Source organism: Schistocerca americana, chromosome 3 (assembly GCF_021461395.2).
Source record: "Schistocerca americana isolate TAMUIC-IGC-003095 chromosome 3, iqSchAmer2.1, whole genome shotgun sequence".
Classification (NCBI taxonomy): domain Eukaryota; kingdom Metazoa; phylum Arthropoda; class Insecta; order Orthoptera; family Acrididae; genus Schistocerca; species Schistocerca americana.
Genome location: NC_060121.1, coordinates 115,362,994 through 115,383,930, shown reverse-complemented (window position 1 = coordinate 115,383,930; position 20,937 = coordinate 115,362,994).

Here is a 20,937-nt window from a genome sequence, read left to right as displayed (position 1 = left end):
TTTCCCTCCTGCAGCCTGATCGTCCCGATCACCTGATCTTAGTCCGCGTGACTTCTGGCTGTGGGGCTATCTCACAGATGTGTTCAGTGTTCCGATGCAACTTAGCTGAGATGAAGGCACGCATTGCGCACACATTCTGAACGTGATCCCGAAAACACTTGGATCAATTGTGGAACATTCTTTCCTCGATTTCAGTTTGTTGCAAAAAACGGTGGACAGAGTACTGAACATGTTTTGCGCCAGTCACACAGAAATTAATAATGGTATTTGATTTTGATTCATGTTTTTAATGCTGTTTTTGGCCTCACGACAATTAAAAACCGATGTGAGTAATGCTTTTTATGCGGTTTTTGGCCTCAGGACAATTAAAAACAGTTTTTTCCCATCCGATGTGATATGACCTTGCTGTGGTGGATGGGCTTACGGAACCAACAGTATCACACCCGTAAACCCATGCACACTAAGTAGTACAGTTTGTTTAACGTCAAACGCACAACTTAGGAATTTTTGTATAATTCATTTTTCATTTGTAGTCGACAGCGCTATCAATTGCTACATTTTATAAATATTTATTTCCCTTCTGCCATACTTTTTCCCCATTCTCCGCTAATATTCCGTTGCAACTTGATGTCATTCTGACCAGTGGTGTTATTCTACAGCGGTTTGAAACTTTAATAATAATCAACCTGTGTATATAACCTATTTTATTTGTAACACACTGGCCTTGCATCATAGTTAAGCAACAGTTACTTCTGATTGTTTGAAATATTCATTATGTACGTATTACAAGTTTTCGACATAATCGTGTCTATAGTGAAGGATTTCAGTTAGCATTACCGGGAACAAAGTAGTGCTCCGATGAGATACACATCCACGAACACTTCCGTATTTTCAAATAACAAGAGTTTTTTCATCACTTTGATATGCTTTCTTCTGACAGATTCCATTAGCTCTGTGCTAATATTTGACGTGTTGATAAAGGCAACTGACAAGTAAGTAAGTACAGGGATGCATAGTTAACCGTTACTGACTTGAGTGCATTCAGAACTACTATTTTTCTCTCAGAAATGTTACTATCCAGTCTCTTCACGTAAATGACATTCAAGACTTGCATTAGGTGCAACGAACTGTCTCGCGGCGACTCACCACTAAGACACTATCAGTGGTGGTGAGAAGCCTGTGTCATGTCTAATCCAATGTGCACTCGATGATTCCCTATGAAACACTTCCAAATTTGGAAGTGCCACGGAATCATACCAGTATAAGCACTGGATGCCTGTAAACGATAATCAAACTAACTGTTCCACTGCTTGACCATTATTGTGGGATCCAAGTCTTGATTCAAAAAAGACGCCCACGCAACATTGTTTGGTGTGAATCCTGCATACTCAGTGTAGCGAGAGAATATAAACAACTGACGTCGCGTCACTCCTACACAATTAGGCGCAGTGTGGGTGGACTGCAAAAATACGTACTGCCTTCGCTGTCGCAGTGCAGTGGAGCTAGCGTACGCTTGACCGTGCCTGAGGGTTAACTTAGAATGCTAAGTGACATGATTGCGTGCATTAAAACTAGAGCCACTCCTGGAACATTAATCAGCGCCCTGAATGTCAGTTAAACTGAACACAGATGCTACTAGCAAATAACATAATTTTTTCGTGAATATCCTGAAGTCAGTACACCAACAATAAGGGTACGGGGTAATACATGTGTGTAATGTATTTTTTCATTATTCTTAGAGCTCCTCTGATTATAAGAGACTATGTTCTAACCAAATGAACTCTTCTTACAGGAGTAACACTTGACTTTATACATGTAATCTGTGTCGCATGGCTGTTCTTATCGTTCATGTCTTCAACATGCCTGAACAACTGGCCGCACCAGATCCACTCAGTCGCCTTCACCTAGCTGACGTCACTCCTGATACTGTGTCAGTGGCAACAGCTGCTATATCTCCGGACCAACGTCATTAAATAAACACTATAATGGTTGTACACGGATGGCAACGTCCTTCCCCAGGTTTTGGTTGGTTTCCTGTGGGACTTGGGCAAATACCCGGACGTTGCTAGTCCAACCACAATTTTAAGGCATTCCCACCGTTTGCCGGTAGAAGGAGAAGAGGTTTTGTAATCTCGAAGTCGCCTAGACCAAGACGTACCAAAAAAAGCATAGTTCTTACCTCCACTTCCTGGAATATTGCAAAAGATGTTTCATTTGGTTCTCACTTCCGTAACAATGACTGAACTACTTCAAAAAAGCAAACTCAAATATGTAAATATAGCTGTACACACACACACACACACACACACACACATATATATATATATATATATATATATATATATATATATATATATACTGTTTATTATTCAAGCTACTTTTATCTTGCAAGAAATCGTCCATAAGCTGCTCCTCCTATCTTGCAAGAAACGCAAATATTTCTTGTGTAGTTATATGTAGGTATTTACACTCCTGGAAATTGAAATAAGAACACCGTGAATTCATTGTCCCAGGAAGGGGAAACTTTATTGACACATTCCTGGGGTCAGATACATCACATGATCACACTGACAGAACCACAGGCACATAGACACAGGCAACAGAGCATGCACAATGTCGGCACTAGTACAGTGTATATCCACCTTTCGCAGCAATGCAGGCTGCTATTCTCCCATGGAGACGATCGTAGAGATACTGGATGTAGTCCTGTGGAACGGCTTGCCATGCCATTTCCACCTGGCGCCTCAGTTGGACCAGCGTTCGTGCTGGACGTGCAGACCGCGTGAGACGACGCTTCATCCAGTCCCAAACATGCTCAATGGGGGACAGATCCGGATATCTTGCTGGCCAGGGTAGTTGACTTACACCTTCTAGAGCACGTTGGGTGGCACGGGATACATGCGGACGTGCATTGTCCTGTTGGAACAGCAAGTTCCCTTGCCGGTCTAGGAATGGTAGAACGATGGGTTCGATGACGGTTTGGATGTACCGTGCACTATTCAGTGTCCCCTCGACGATCACCAGTGGTGTACGGCCAGTGTAGGAGATCGCTCCCCACACCATGATGCCGGGTGTTGGCCCTGTGTGCCTCGGTCGTATGCAGTCCTGATTGTGGCGCTCACCTGCACGGCGCCAAACACGCATACGACCATCATTGGCACCAAGGCAGAAGCGACTCTCATCGCTGAAGACGACACGTCTCCATTCGTCCCTCCATTCACGCCTGTCGCGACACCACTGGAGGCGGGCTGCACGATGTTGGGGCGTGAGCGGAAGACGGCCTAACGGTGTGCGGGACCGTAGCCCAGCTTCATGGAGACGGTTGCGAATGGTCCTCGCCGATACCCCAGGAGCAACAGTGTCCCTAATTTGCTGGGAAGTGGCGGTGCGGTCCCCTACGGCACTGCGTAGGATCCTACGGTCTTGGCGTGCATCCGTGCGTCGCTGCGGTCCGGTCCCAGGTCGACGGGCACGTGCACCTTCCGCCGACCACTGGCGACAACATCGATGTACTGTGGAGACCTCACGCCCCACGTGTTGAGCAATTCGGCGGTACGTCCACCCGGCCTCCGGCATGCCCACTATACGCCCTCGCTCAAAGTCCGTCAACTGCACATACGGTTCACGTACACGCTGTCGCGGCATGCTACCAGTGTTAAAGACTGCGATGGAGCTCCTTATGCCACGGCAAACTGGCTGACACTGACAGCGGCGGTGCACAAATGCTGCGCAGCTAGCGCCATTCGACGGCCAACACCGCGGTTCCTGGTGTGTCCGCTGTGCCGTGCGTGTGATCATTGCTTGTACAGCCCTCTCACAGTGTCCGGAGCAAGTATGGTGGGTCTGACACATCGGTGTCAATGTGTTCTTTTTTCCATTTCCAGGAGTGTATATGGGTTTAGCAATTCAGGTAGGAACACAATGGAATTACGTCACTTGCTACAGTACTACGACCTCTGCGTAACTTTTTCGTTTTGTCTGTAGGACGGTTGCATGTTAACTAAGTTAACGTAAGCTGAGATAGGTACACTATACAACACATGACATGCTACATTGGTAGTTACGATACGTAACGATGCAACCACTTTATTGGTCTTCAGGACAGACGACTGTATCTAGACACTATAATTCACTGTGAATGTGATTAATCTTAACTGACTTACACTCTCTTCACAACTAACCAGAAGCCTTTAGGGGCAACATAACATCAACAGTATAACATCAACAGTAAAAGTAATAATTAAGCCTTTTTCTACGTTCAGAGACTCATTTGCAGAGGACATGAAAGTAGTTTATGTGTAATCGCTGTAGGAATTTTCTTCCTCATTTATTTTATCTGAAGTTCACTTATGTCTGCCTTGTTGACCTGCCGGCTGTTGTGGCCGAGCGATTCTAGGCGCTTCAGTCCGGAACCGCGCTGCTGCTACGGTCGCAGGTTTGAATCCTGCCTCAGGTTATGGATGTGCGTGCTGTCCTTAGGTTAGTTAGTTTTAAATAGTTTTAAGTCTAGGGGACTGATGACCTCAGATGTTAAGTCCCATAGTACTTAGAGCCATTTGAACCATTTGAACCTTGTCGACCTCCTGATTGGGTTGGCATCTGAGCAAACTGGACAGGTTCCGTCATTGCTCTATGTTACTACTTGATAGCATGCTAATCTGATTTGAATTTCTATACTGTTAGGCTAGGAGCACAGAAACTAGTATTAAAGGATCACCGTAAAGCATGAAACATACTCTGAGAAGCAAGATTAAAATATTCATGTGAAAAACCATCTGTGTACTTTATTTCTAGATGCACTATTGTTGAATATACTTACTATTTTTGTCTAAATTAATCTGTTCAGAAGCGTCTGTAAAATAAATTGGTGACTTCCGCATTTATTGACGCATTTATTGAGACTGAGGTGGACTGTAGATATCGAGAAAGCTACGAGGAAAGATCGGAAAGTAACCCACAATAATTTTACTATCAAAACGTTTAATAGCCAAAAACAACAAAAGTCACAAATGAACTTACACTTGTTACCCAGTTTTCTATACATCTACCAACGTTCTGCACTTTCTTCTCACATAGTGCCATCAGTTCTAGTATGCCCTGTTTGTAGAAGTCCGTTTGATTGGTGTCTAACCATCTGCGGACTGCTGGTTTCACTTCCGCATCTGTCGCAAAGCGTAGGCCGGCCAGGAACGTCGTCATGGGACCAAACAGATCAAAGTGCGACTGTGCAAGGTCCGGACAGTATGGTAGACGTTGGAGCACCTCCCACCAAAATTTGGCCATTTTCTCAAGAACAGGAGTAGCTACATGGCGGCGAACATTGTCATGAAGAAGTTTGACGCCGTCAGCATTAACGTTGTGGCGTCTGTCAAAAAGGGTAACACGCAACTTAACCAGAATTTCAATGTAGGCTGCAGCGTTAAGCAAAGTCCACCAGTAAGACACCATGTATATCCCAGAACACTGTCACAAGCACTTTCCTAGCAGATTGAGACACACTCAATATTTCCGTACTGGGGAATCAGCATGTTTCCACTCCATGGAGGCCTGCTTGGTTTACGGCGTCCTGTAGCACACCCACATCTCATCACCAGGACGATTCTTTGCAGAAAGTCATGCCCTTCTGCGGCGTAACACCAAGCTTCTCATCGTTTGCTGGCCCTTGAGGTTGACTGTCAGATTCTTATGCACCAAGAGAGAGCACTAACTTTACGAAATTTCAAGGTGTCAGGAACAATATCGTACACATCACTACTGCGATAAGGTTAGTAGTTGCACACGCCGGTCGTTCGAAATTGTTGCCTCAACGGCTCTGACATTCAGCGGGGTTACAGCTGTTATCGGTTGACCGAAGCATGGCGAGTCACTAAGGTTCACGCGCCGGCTGTGGTGGTCGAGCGGCTCTAGGCGCTACAGTCTGGAACCGCTACGGTCGCAGGTTCGAATCCTGCCTTGGACATGGATGTGTGTGATGTCCTTAGGTTAGTTAGGTTTAAGTAGTTCTAAGTTCTAGGGGACTGATGACCTTAGAAGTTAAGCCCCATAGTGCTCACAGCCATTTTTTTAAGGTTCACGCGTCCCTCTTAGAAGAATGCACACCATCTGGAGACACTGCTACAGTACATATTGTCGTCTCCATACACATGTCACATGTCCCTGTAAATTTCACTCGGCATGTGCCCTTTGGCCCACAAATATCGTGCTACACTTCGCTGGTCTTCACATGTTGAAGACAGTGACATACGCGCCACATTTGTTTCGTAGTTCGGGCTTCTCTCGCTAGAGCTGCACATGTAAAAAAATAACCTCTGTAGTGCGAACTGCAAACTGTCTCGTCGTGAGATTTCAACATTCCAGCTGCAAGACCAAGTGAGAAAAAAATTATTGTGCATTACTTTCCGATCCTCCCTCGTATATTATCATAAAACAGGCACCTCTACGACGCTATTGTTCATTACCACATGTCGAGAGAACCTTATATGCAGTGCTCGAGTCCAGCAATATTTGCTGCGAGATTCATAGCTTTTTCTAACATAGACGTTTTCCAACTTAATATTAAAATAATAGTATATCTGTTTTCTATACCAGTATTACTATTACAGTTATCCGTTAGTAGACCCACAACAAAAATTTGAATACGCGGACGCTAGAAGAATCTGGGAAAGATCTCCCTATATCCGAGAAACATCAGTACATTACGGTAATCCCTCGGTCGCCTTGTGAATCTGAACGAAATAAATATTTAGATATAAGTAATTGGTAACTAGTTCACCTTTCACATCAGCTTTATGTTAGTTCACTTCTTCTGCCTGGTTTTTACTCCATTCTTAAACCTATCCCTTGTAGATGAGGGACCTCTACACAAATTCCTGCGAGAGGCAGTACATAGTTTTTAACCACTCCGTATTTCAAGTTAGAGACCAAGAGAGGTGAGTTTCAATTGATTGGTAGAATTTTGAGAAGCTATCGTTCCTCTAGGAAAGATACTGTGCGAGCTGGCTGCTATATTTCTAACTGAACTACTGGTGTAGGGAGAACCATCAACTCCAGAGTTAGTAAAACTATGTCTTCTTATAAACCAATCCGTGACCCAGATAATCAATAAATGATGCTATCTAACTTCGACAATGAAAAAAGTTAAATGAGCAACTCACAATTACACAAATCTCGCAACTTAATAACTGGTACACATCATCAAAGTATAATCGTGAATAACTAATAGTCCAACATTGCGCAATGGCGAACGAAACTCCTCAACGTATTCACTGTATTCAAATATGAAATGAAAATAGCTGGTAGCAATTCGACTTCGAGTCGGTTGAATGACACGGAGTTCGAAGAATTTGAATTTGCATAAGCTGCCAGATCGAGACAGCACTCCGTGCAATTTTTTTGTGTACACTATATACACTACTGGCTATTAAAATTGCTACACCAAGAAGAAATGCAGATGATAAACGGGTATTCATTGGACAATATATTATACTAGAACTGACATGTGATTACATTTTCACGCAATTTGGGTGCATAGATCCTGAGAAATCAGTACCCAGAACAACCACCTCTGGCCGTAATAACGGCCTTCATACGCCTGGGCATTGAGTCAAACAGAGCTTGGATGGCGTGTACAGGTACAGCTACCCATGCAGCTCGAACACGATACCACAGTTCATCAAGAGTGACTGGCGTATTGTGACTAGCCAGTTGCTCAGCCACCATTGACCAGACGTTTTCAGTTGGTGAAAGATCTGGAGAATGTGCTCGCCAGGGCAGCAGTCGAACATTTTCTGTATCCAGAAAGGCCCGTACCGTACCTGCAACAAGCGGTCGTGCATTATCCTGCTGAAATGTAGGGTTTCGCAGGGATCGAATGAAGGGTAGAGCCACGAGTCGTAACACATCTGAAATGTAACGTCCACTGTTGAAAGTGCCGTTTATGCGAATAAGAGGTGACCAAGACGTGTAACGAATGGCACCCCATACCATCACGCGGGGTGATAACCCAGTATAGCGATGACAAATACACGCTTCCAATGTGCGTTCACCGCGATGTCGCCAAACACGGATGCGATCATCATGATGCTGTAAACAGAACCTGGATTCATCCGAAAAAAATGACGTTTTGCCATTCGTTCACCCAGGTTCGTCGTAGAGTACACCATCGCAGGCGCTCCTGTCTGTGATTCAGCATCAAGGGTAACCGCAGCCAGGGTCCCCGAGCTGATAGTCCATGCTGCTGCAAACGTCGTCGAACTGTTCGTGCAGATGGTTGTTGTCTTGCAAACGTCCCCGTCTGTTGACTCCGGGATGGAGACGTGGCTGCACAATCCGTTACAGCCATGCGGATAAGATGCCTGTCATCTCGACTGCTAGTGGTACGAGGCCGATGGGATCCAGCACGGCGCTGCTAACAGTCATTGGATCTCGACCAACGCGAGCAGCAATGTCGCGATACGATAAACAGCAATCGCGATAGGCTACAACCCGACCTTTATCAAAGTCGGAAAAGTGATGGTACGTATTTCTCATCCTTACACGAGCCATCACAACAACGTTTCACCAGGCAACGCCGGTCAACTGCTGTTTGTGTATGAGAAATCGGTTGGAAACTTTCCTCATGTCAGCACGTTGTAGGTGTCGCCACCGGCGCCAACCTTGTGTGAATGCTCTGAAAAGCTAACCATTTGCATATCACACCACCTTCTTCCTGTAGTTTAAATTTCGCGTCTGTAGCACGTCATCTTCGTGGTGTATCAATTTTAATTGCCAGAGGTGTAGAATCAGCTATAATTTCTGTCTGGCCATCGACCGTCGTTATATCCTGCCTTCTCAACTGAAGTTAGCATGCATAAGAGCGGAGTATATATTGTTATAAATGGCGAAAACTATCTAACGTCTTAAATACTTGGCAAATTGTGTCATGTACAATCACTAGTTGGTCCAAAGGCGTCACTTTGTAACAACTGATCACGAAATGTCGGTAGACAAAAATCATGAAAGTTGGAATGAGAAGTAGTATGGTCAGTTTCACTATGTAATTGGTTCGATAACACGTCATTCTGTATCCAAAAGTCACGTGCAACGCAGTCAGGCATATTAGCAATTACATGAATTGAATTTTATGAACAACTTCAAGAAACCCACAGGGTGAGTTCATGATGATGTTGCAAACATTCAGTGATGATGGATAAATGTACGTCCCTGGTTCGGAAACAAAAGTCGAAAGTTACAAGCGAAAATCATTCTGATACCTCTGACAGTGGAATGCTGTTGTTGCGAAGAATGTACGTTATGCAACTTCCAGAGGTGGCAGTATGGACCAAGAGAAGAGAAAATGTCTGATAGACATGGACTCTAAATTGGATACCTGAGGAGATATGAGTAATTGTTCATCTTCACTAGTGTGAAACGCATCTCCTCAATCGAAAAAGTGCTCATTGCTCTTAAGGTATGTGTTTTGGAGGCCACGTTTACTAGACCTTTTTTTCTTGTTTTGATCTGTATTATCACCTCCGAATGTTGCCTACCATACAATCTTAGCAACAGCAGTATCAGTACGCATACTGAACTGTCGGAGATATCAGAAACGTTTTCGTTCATACCTAAGTTATCGCCAGCACAACGGTCGGCAAAGATGTAGCGCGAAGATCGACAGCGCAAGCGCTGTATCAAACGCGCCTATTGTGAGAACCGAGAGAGAAACCGACAAGCAACGTGCCGCCAACGCCGTTTCGACGGCATGTATTTAGGTCGCCGTCGCTGACGGGACGGCCTCGGTCACTGACTCATCCAGTTTGGCATCCGTCAGTTCATTCGCAGAGCTGCCTTGCTTAGCACCAGGCTATGACACTACTTAGCGACCAGATCAGTGTAATAACAAGATTACCGATATTGTCTGTAAGAAAACTACTACTGATGAGCTTGTGCCACAACTCATGCACTCTATTCAAGTTAAGTAGCAGCTTCGTGTGAGTAAAGAATCGTATTAATCCACCTGTGTATTTGTGTTGTAGAAAGAGAATACCGGCCACCCATAACAACATCCTCTCCCTTGCTTCCTTACGGTAGAAGACCCTACATTTTTCGCTTATAACTTTCGACTCGTTCGTTTCCGATGCAGCGACCCTTACGTCAAATCGATACATTTATCCTTCCCTATCATCCTTTAAAGTTTGTAACATCATCATGGAATCACCCTGTACGCACATACGAGCGTGCTTTTTAAGTAAGTACCGTTTTGAAATTAAAAAAAGGCGTGCTAAGAATCTTAATAATTTTGTTTTTACAAGAAAGCCTGTACCTTAATCTACTTTTCTACATAATTTCCGTCAATATTGAGGCACTTGTCATAACGTTGTACCAGTTTTTGAATACGCTCATAGAAGTCTGCCGCTTGACTTGTAACCACTGCACGACCACTGCTTTGACTTCATCATCGTCTTGAGGACGCTGACCGCCCAGATGTTTCTTCAAGTGCAGGAGCAGATGGTAGTCACTGGGCGCAAGATCGGGGCTGTACGGAGGATGGTTTCCCATTGAAAAGATGTGATGAGATCTGATTCGCCACATGCGGACGGGCATTGTCTTGCAGCAAAACGACGCCCTTGCTCAACTTCCATGGACTGTTGCTTTGATTCTGGTGTGACGTAGGCCGCCCATGTTTCATCGCCCGTAACAATTTGGCTTAAGAAATCATTAGTGTCGTCGTGGTACCGCTCAAGGGAAGTCAATGCACTGCCTAAACGTTTGGTTTTGTGCACATTCGTCAACATTTTCGGTACCCAAAGTGCGCACAATTTTTCGTAATTCAAGTGCTCGGTGACAATGCCATACAAAACACTACGGGAAACATTTTGAAAGTCATCCCGCAAGGAGGAAATCGTAAAGCGTCTGTTTTCTCTCACCTTATTGTCCACGTCCTGCACCAAACTTTCAATAACGACCGAAGGTCGCCCACTCCGTTGTTCAACATGCACATTTGCACGGCCATCTTTAAATGCTCACACCCACTTTCTTATCATTACATCACTCATAATGCTTTCTCCGTAAACTGTACATATCTCATGATGAATATCCGTCAATTTTAGGCTTTTAGCACTAAGAAATCTTATAACATTACTTCACAGTCGGTGGGACTCACTACTATCGGAGGCATCTTAAACACTCAGTACACAACGTAAGCAAGGAAGAATCAGACTGTAACGGCGTCAGTGATTAAGGTACAGGCTTTCATGTAAAAATAAAATTACTGAGATATCTTAGTACGTCTTTTTTTCAATTTAAAAATGGTACTTACTTAAAGAAACACGCCTCGTACATTTGCAGGCGCCGGCGCCGGTAACTTTGATGCTCTGTAGGATCGTTAGATGACTTTTCCGGACACGAGTTACTACGTAAAACTTGATCTATTAAGTCCTCTCTACAACTTCTATAAATGTGTGATATGAACTGTAAAACATCCTATATATGCAAAAAGTAAATGAAACGGAAATGCGAAAAGTGCACAGAACAGGCACACCAGTAATCTTTTTTCTTAAAAAAAAAGAAAAAACAAAAACATTGTAATAGGAGTGGTATGTATTTTTTGTGAAAATGTCAATGAATGAGTGCTGCCACCACCAGGCAGATTGTATTGTAAAAGTGAATGCAGTTACTGTAGGAGAGGGAAAACCACACAGTATAAGGAAATAGAGAAGAGAAAGCCATTTGATTTTTTCTTGGTTAATGGATGGTGAACCACGTGAACCATATTTTTAATTACGGCTGTGTGTTGTGGGATTGACAACTCATTCCCAGCTACGAAAATGCATCTAAGAAATGTATCATACCGTTAAAAATTACGGCGGGGCTTTACTAGAATTACTGGATTCCATGCTTGTAATTGGGCTATCGCACGTGAAGAGCATGGCATAAGAAAATGGTGCAGCTGATATGGTGTCCAATGAAATTAATAAACAGTAACGAGGGAGGGTCTTACAGTTTACTAAGATATCGTGACACATGTAGCCTCACCTCTGTGATAGAGGGTGTCTCGGTCGTGTTGCTGACCGCCGTGAACAGATGCCAGATGGCTGGTAGTTCAAGACGTCCGAAATAAAGTTGTGTCGCACTGCTGAAGTATTCCACACGTAAATGACAAGACAGTTCTCCAAGGAACAGAAAAATGTGTCTGAAATAATGAGACCTTCCGAGGGAGACCATATCCGTAAGATAACATTTTACGCTAACCCGCCGACCCAGCTGTTTTCTGCCTATAACTGGTAGTTGGCAGCTCACCAGATGTGCGCATTTGTCGCCTCATCCAAGTGCCTACTAAACTATGAGGCACACGAGTGGTGTAGCAGCTGCATAACAGCTTTCAAATAACAGTTTTCTGCGGCCATAACAAATGGGCGAGAGAAGTAATTGAATGCTGTTGGAGGTAACCATTTGCTTCGCATATACGTCGATACGTTTTAGTAATACCACTTGTCTATGAAAGGAAGGATCAAAAGTACGTTCCGTCAGTGAGGGGTCGTTTAGTCTGCTTACGACAAAAGAATTAGATCGTAAAGGAGAATTCTCATTGTCTACCATATTCAGTGAAGGTCCAGGGGTTGGGGACAAGAAGTCAGACGTAACGGAGTACTAAAGTCGTCCTCCCAGGGATGTAGTGGCTTGCCTCCTTCGTGATTACAGGTACATCGGTAGCTTCGCTTTGAACAGGTCGTTCAGTTCTTCTTAGAGCCAACAGCGCCGAAGGATAGCTCGCATCAGTAAGAAAATTATGGTGGAGCGCTCGTTTAATGGGTTTCTCCATATATGTTAAAGTCTGACGCGAGTCCGATGGAAAATTACACGTGTTTCAACAGGTATAGTAATTCTAGATAAGCGCGAGTTGACTCCTCCTGCGGTGCATTAAATAACACAGAGTGCAGCGCGATGACGCAGTGGAGTGTTAAGTACTCTACAGCTGCCGCTTCCTCGCTTAGCAAAGGGTGCAGTGCGTCGTTAACTGCCAATAGCCGCCAAGGATAGGGCTGATACCGCTGCTGGTTGACCTTATGACAGTCGAGAAGGGGAAACGCAAGACGAAGGAAGTAAGTGTCGCTCTGCGTTTAGTGCTTCTGTTGGTGGCCAGAACGAAAAGTGCGATGACAGTGTCCTTGTTGCTTGATCTAGATGGTTTCTTTATCATTAAAAGTAAAAACTGTCCAGAAATACTCTTAGTGGAAAGGAGAAAATAACATACAAGATATCATGATCGCAAAGAAGACACTAAAATCCCGTCATGGCTCCAAATGGCTGTGAGCACTATGGGACTTAGCATCTGAGGTCATCAGTCCCCTAGAACTTAGAACTACTTAAATCTAACTAACCTACTAACCTGTCTCACACATTCATGCCCGAGGCAGAATTCGAACCCGCAACCGTAGCGGTAGCGCGGTTCCAGACTGAAGCGCCTACAACCGCTCGGCCACATCGGCCGGCTGCCGTCATGTGCATGTTCATCATGTTCATCCACTGACACAATTAAATTGTAAAAAAAACTAGCTAACTAACATGATGAACCCCTTAAAATTAAGCTAAGCGACCTTACCGCTCATTAATTTAATAAACCTTATAATTGACTTTTAATTCTTTGTGGACGACACATAATACCATGGCTGTGGTTAAGTAAGAAAAGGAATAGTACAACATTAATAAACAAATCAGATTTATGTGTCTCTTATCATCTACATGCAGTATTATTCTGAATGATGTTGTGTACATACAAATATTTAGCTGAACTGGTATGTTTGTTTACCTGTGTGACGAATGAATGCCCGTTCCATTAATGCCTTGTTGTTTCATGCAGTGTTCTCATGCTCGCAGCGTACGTCACGCTGTGGTACGATACCGCATACTTCAGTATCATACGACACCATGTGGTCTCCCTTAGTGAAAATTGACAGTGTGCGAATCGTTATTATGCTTCCAAGGGTGGAGATATCCATAAACAAACGCGGTGAAATTGCAACGCTCAGACAAGAAAATTTCTCTCTACCCCAAATTGCAAAAGAATGTGTCAGAAAGTAACATGCAGCAATAAGGACCTACCATTACAAGGACGACATCTTAAAACAGCTAAAGATGATGATAATTTCATCAGAATTAGTATTTTATAAGGAAATTCCGTGTGGCTAGGGCCTCCCGTCGGGTATACCGTTCGCCTGGTGCAAGTCTTTCGAGTTAACGCCACGTCGGCGAATTGCGTGTCGATGGGGATGAAATGATGATGATAAGGACAACAGAACACCCAGTCCCTCAGCGGAGAAAATCTCCGACCTAGCCAGGAATCGAACCCGTGCTGCATTTAACAATTGACGATGCCACTATGGCTGCAGTACATTAGGACTTTGTTTTTATGAAACAGATATGGTGATGGTCATATAAGACCGAAGCCGGTAATCTGTTAACAAAAAGTTTGTGACCATAGACGTAAATTAAAGGAAACTTATTACATATACGGGTCACTGTTTTTTCGCAACAATGTCGCAGCTTGTGAAATTATCTATTTGATGCTCGGCTGTGTGTTGGAATTCTGTCTGATCAAAAGTATTTGTGCTGCAGAGAACTGTCGATAATATACTCCATCGCTGGTATGTGTTAGCCAGGATCAGCACCCAGTTACTCACGCCCCGTCGGCTTCCTTAGCCCGCGGTTTACGTCATTTAGGCATTGCTTAATGTTCCCGTTCACGCTTAGTTTAGACTTACAATAATTCTGAATTTGCATCCTTTAGCTTGACGCCTTCACCTTAAGCAAATTTTGATATGTGTTGGGATCCCAGCGTATACCTTAATCTGTTGTAATTTAATTATTCTTGTGTTATTGGAAAATGTGTTGAATCTTCATTTGATGTGTGTTTCTGGATTTCAAATTATGTCACCTAGATATTGGTACAAAATTGTTTTTCGTTGTTTTAAGTATGGTTTTAGTTTTTTCAAAAAAACAGTCACATTTAAATCGTATATTATTTCCACCATCTGGTAATGAAGACCGTTCTGATCTGTTCTGGTACTGTTGTTTAGATTTACCTCTGCTTTTATTGTTTAGTATATTAAGTCATCCTGGGTTAATGGTAACTTCAAATTTTCTGTTAATTACCTAAATTGGCATTAAATTTGAAATGAGAGTGCCCTTGCTTGACCTATCAATTAATTAAAAAAGTAAATAAGAGCTTAATTGGCTGCTATGTGACTGAAACTGCGAAATGAATTTGTGTTCTAGCAGTGAATGAAGCGTGTACAATCCACACTAGGCATTCCGTGTTTTCCTTCCTGTCTAAATTAAGACGCCGCAATTATCACCATCGAAGTCGCAACAGTGCAGATGGAGTACATGAAATGATTACATTTATAGATCAGTAGCACAAGCGGTTCAGAGGTACCACGTAACGACCCACGTTGAAACACCCATACTAATACGATGTGTAACCTCCATGGGCGGCAGTGCAGGCGCTGGCTCTGGCAGTCAGTCGATCGTGTTGTCCTGGGATACGTTATGGAACGCCTGCCGGCAGTGTAGAAACTTCTGAACTATGGTACCGTACAGGAACGCTGAAGATTAGTTGGGTCCATAGTGTAACTAATAAGGGAGAAGTAATTACGTAAATTGACTAGAAGAAGGATTCAGTCGATATGACACATTCTGAGGCTTCAGCAAATTATTAGTTTGGTACTGGACGGGGGTAATAGTTGTAGGGGGATACCAAGAATTAATACAGTTAGTAGTTTTAAATCCACGTACATTACAGCAGTTGAAGTTATTGCGGTCTTCAGTCCAGAGACTGGTTTGATGCAGCTCTCCATGCTACTCTATCCTGCGCAAGCCTCTTCATGTCCCAGTACCTACCGCAAACTACACCCTTCTGAATATGTTAAGCGTATTCATCTCTTGGTCTCCCTCTACGGCTTTTACCCTCCACGCTTCCCTCGAATACTGAACTGGTGATCCCTTGATGCCTCAGAACATGTCCTACCAACCGGTCCCTTCTTCTAGTCAAGTTGGGTCACAAACTCCTCTTCTCCCTAATTCTATTCAATACCTCCTCATTAGTTATGTTATCTACCCATCTAATCTTCAGCATTCTTCTGTAGCACCACCTTTCGAAAGCTTCTATTCTCTTCTTGTCTAAACTAGTTATCGTCCATGTTTCACTTCCATACATGGCTACACTCCATACAAATACTTTGAGAAAAGACTTCCTGGCACTTGAATAAATACTCAATGTTATCAATTTATCATCTTTAGAGCCGCGCGAGATTAGCCGAGCGGTCTTAGGCGCTGCAGTCATGGACTGTGTGGCTGGTCCCGGCGGAGGTTCGAGTCCTCCCTCGGGCATGGGTGTGTGTGTTTGTCCTTAGGATAATTTAGGTTAAGTAGTTTGTAAGCTTAGGGACTGATGACCTTAGCAGTTAAGTCCCATAAGATCTCACACACATTTGAACATATCATCTTGTAAGTAGGCTGTTTATGTTTTCTTATTGGCAACGTTACGTAGCGCTCTGTAGGAGAGTCACTGGCTGTGCTGTGTGCAGTCTGTGGCTAGTTTGCATTATTGTCTGCCATTGTAGTGTTGGGCAGCGGCAGCTGGATGTGAACAGCGCGTAGCGTTGCGCAGTTGGAGGTGAGCCGCCAGCAGTGGTGGATGTGGGGAGAGAGATGGCGGAGTTTTGGAATTTGTAAGACTGGATGTCATGAACTGCTATGTTTATTATGATACTATTAAGGTAAATACATTGTTTGTTCTCCATTAAAATCTTTCATTTGCTAACTATGCCTATCTGTAGTTTGAATCTTTTATTTAGCTGGCAGTAGTGGCGCTCGCTGTATTGCAGTAGTTCGAGTAACGAAGATTATTGTGAGGTAAGTGATTTGTGAAAGGTATAGGTTAATGTTAGTCAGGGCCATTCTTTTGTAGGGATTTTTGAAAGTCAGATTGCGTTGCCCTAAAAATATTGTGTGTCAGTTTAAGCACAGTCTTGTTTAATTTTTTTAAGGGGACGTTTCATATGTCGACCCTTAGCCGAGGATACCGCACTGGAATCTTCTGATATTTTTCTTGTAGTTTTTGTAATTAGTGTAGCTATTGTTTATTGCTAGCGCGTAATTGTAGAGAGAATCTCCTTTGTAGTGGCAGTCTTTCATTGTTGTTGTGGCATGCATGTAGATTTGCACCAAGTATTTCGCAGCTGCACTTGCAATTAACTAGATATTATTTTCAGTGCTATGTTAATGTGTTTTCTTATTTTGCTCTTCAAATTGTGCTTTTCTGTGTTGTCGTGTGAAATATTGTGACAATAATGGCGTGTGAAAAACGTAATACTAGGCTACAAAGTAAATTGAGAAATGACAGTGAAGACGAAAGCAGTGTGTTAGCGCCACCGAGTAATGAATTAAGTAATGTTCAAAGTAGTAATTTGGTCATTGTGCATAGGTAAATGGAGCGGGCGGCAAAGAATGGTGTAGACAGTGAAACAATTAGTGAACAGGGAAGCATTATCGATCGATCGGTCAGCAACAGTTCGCCTCAGGAATCCGAAATGACAGGACACAATCTTGCAAATACTGTAGATTCAGGTTTTTGGTCCTCACCGTTTTCACAAATAAGTCAAGACACATTTTCTGCTTGTCAAAATGTGAATGTTGCCGGTGCAACTTCACTGCCGAAAAGCGCTGAGGAACATGTTTCAGACACCAGTGCATTGTTATTACAGTTAATGCAACAAATGGGACAAAGGCTACAAAAGTTAGACACAACGCTTGAACAAAATCAGAAACAAATGGGACAAAATCTTCAAAAGTTAGACACAATGGAACAACACCAGAGACAAACACAGCAACAGTTAGACGCAATGGAACAAAATCTTCACACCACGCTTGAACAAACACGTGAAGATTTAACTACTGAGTTACATAAAATCGAATCGAAATGTCGAAAAGTCTGTAATGACGTAAAAACACAAATTTGTGAGCATTTCCAACCTATTTTTTCTCATCATGAAACTACATTACAGAATCATGAAGCAGCCATAAAAGAACTGCAAACTATTGTTCATGAAAATCATGAGACCTTGCAAGCTAAAATTGACTCAGTTGCAACTACTGATTCGGTTACGCAACTTGCAAAAACTCAGGAAAACTTAAAGGACGCAGTAGATACTCTGAAAATTGGTTCAGAAAGACACATGGAGGAAATTAGTTCATTATCAGAGAAAGTAGTTGAACTTTCGGATCAGCTAAATAATTTATCTACGAAAGCAGATGATGATCTGAATGACACAAAACCGGTAGTCTTTAATGACACAGGAGAGTGTGAACAAATTAGGAAATTCAAACAAAATCAAAATCAAATTAATACGCAACACCAAAGAGAAATACGGGAAGTACAAGATCAGCTGATACAGGTAATACAAGAATTACGTATTTCAGAGGACACTCACACTCCAATACGGGAAGAGGGACATAGAAATACCGAACAGCCACAAAATAATAACACGGGGCACTTCGGAAATTATGAAAGAAATTGGCAAGGTACACCGAATTTTGAGATGGAACCACCGAAACGACGTAACAATGACAGATATGCGACTCGCCGACATGATGATTTTGACTATAAGCTGTTCATTACTACACGAGAATTCAAAACATTTACGAATTCTGGCAACGACATTCATCCTCAAGCATGGCTCCATCAATTCTCTCATTGTTTTCCTCCCAACTGGTCGTTAGAACACAGATTAGAATTTATGTGTGGCTACTTAGAGAATAAACCAGCTGTAAGAATGCGATCGGTCATTCACGATTGTCACAGTGAAGGAGAATTTTATCATGCTTTCCTCTCAGCATATTGGTCTCAAGCTACACAAGACCGAGTAAAACATAGCATCATAATGATGAAACATTTCGAACAATCTGAACTTTCCAGTCTTGTGAAATATTTTGAAGACATGTTGCACAAGAATCAGTACCTGTCAAACCCATACAGCCCCTCAGAACTCATCCGCATTTGCTTACTCAAATTGCCTGAACATTTACGACATATTATTTTGGCAGGACGTTGGAAAGACGACATTGAAGCTTTTCAGGGACTCTTACAAGAATTCGAAATTGACACAGACAGTCGCGGGATGCGAAAACAGGAAAACAATCACTACAGGTCACATCCGTCACAATTCCGTGACGACAGAAACAATAACTGGACACGACAAGTCTATTCTTACAGCGCAAATCGTGACCAAAACAGGCACCACCCATATGACAACCACTGGCAGAGTAATAATAGTTACAGAGAAAGATCGCATTTCCGTCGTAATGAATATGACAGAGATTACCATAGAAACAGACAATATGGGAACAAAAACAATTATTATCAAGGGAGAAAGAATAACTTCAGACGCAACAGTTCAGCGCGTAGTTATGATTCCGGGAGAAATTCTCCACCACATGACCGACAAACAAGAAACTATGGAAACTACCGACAAATCGACAGACCTGAATTCCATCAGAACTGTCGGGATTCAAACAGAGCAGCGCACTCTCGACAAGGTGAGTTTGTAGAAGTTAGATCTCCTAATCCCAATAACGACGCACGCCAACAAAGAGACAGACAGTGACTCGCACCGCACGCAGCCACGTGCGCCGGCTGGCTCAGGGAAAAATTAGCATTCTTTACCAATGTACCATATACCACATGATAATTCCACTGAAGCTGAAACTCTGCGTACTAGGAAGAGTAAAGGTTTACACCAAATTTCACATGTAAAACCGTTTATTGAGAGATAATCTGCTTTTTAACTTTGTCTTTGCCTTAAAACTTTTCACTTCACATTTCTAGTATGCATTGTCAGACTTAGAAACTGTTACCATGCAACAATGTTTGAAGTTACATATCCAATCAAGAACCAAGAGAACTTATTTAAACAGAAATTACGAATGCATTGTTATAGTGAACAGATGTCACAGTGTTATTGTGTGTGTACATTCTTGCTTGTTAGTTGCACGATTATGTAACGACTATAAGGCTTACATACTTAGAACATATACAACTACTGCTAATGAGATTTTACTGCAACATTTTGTTTACTTGAAAATACATTATGGATATAAAGTGCTTTCTGAGAGATACCATATGACACAGTGGTTAGTTTATTTGACAGCTACATGACTATACCACGATGCTACTAATGTGTGACACAATTTACACTGTTGCTTTTGCAGTGTTTCTGTTTTATATCTGCACAGTTTTTCTGTATTATTCTGGAAAGTAAAACATGTTTTAGTAGTAACTTTTGTGGTATAGCTACAATGAGACAGCCTTTTTCGTAGCACAACAATACGTCACATTATTGTACTTTCTTGATCACGGTAAGGTACGCAATAACTACGATATATATACGCAAAGCATTTCACTTTCGTTTATGATGAGGTAAGTACATTGACTTCAGCAGAACTTTGCTTACAGAGGACAATAACTACGACACTTCCACAGAATTATCTTACGGCAAGACGCACATTTAGCGCCACAGGACACTTATTTGACTGATTAATTTTGCACTTAAATCATTTATTTTTAAAGATATTTGAAGTACAATGATACAAAGGTTTTCCGTGATACATTTCATTCCATTGCTGTAATCTGTAACACCTGAGGGTATAATTACATTAATCCTCAGGGGGGTACACGCTTACTTTGTGTACCATGTGTTTGGGAAGCACAAGGAGCCCTAGCTAATATGGTATCGGCTTATACAACTTTACACATCAGTACCATATTTCTCTAACACACAAATTACACAGCTATCTGATCATTTAACTGAGAGATAAACTTTTTTTTTTTCTACATCAGTGACACATGTTTACGCAATTACACAGTTGGGTAACTTGACACTTATGAAGTTGTATTTTGTCTGT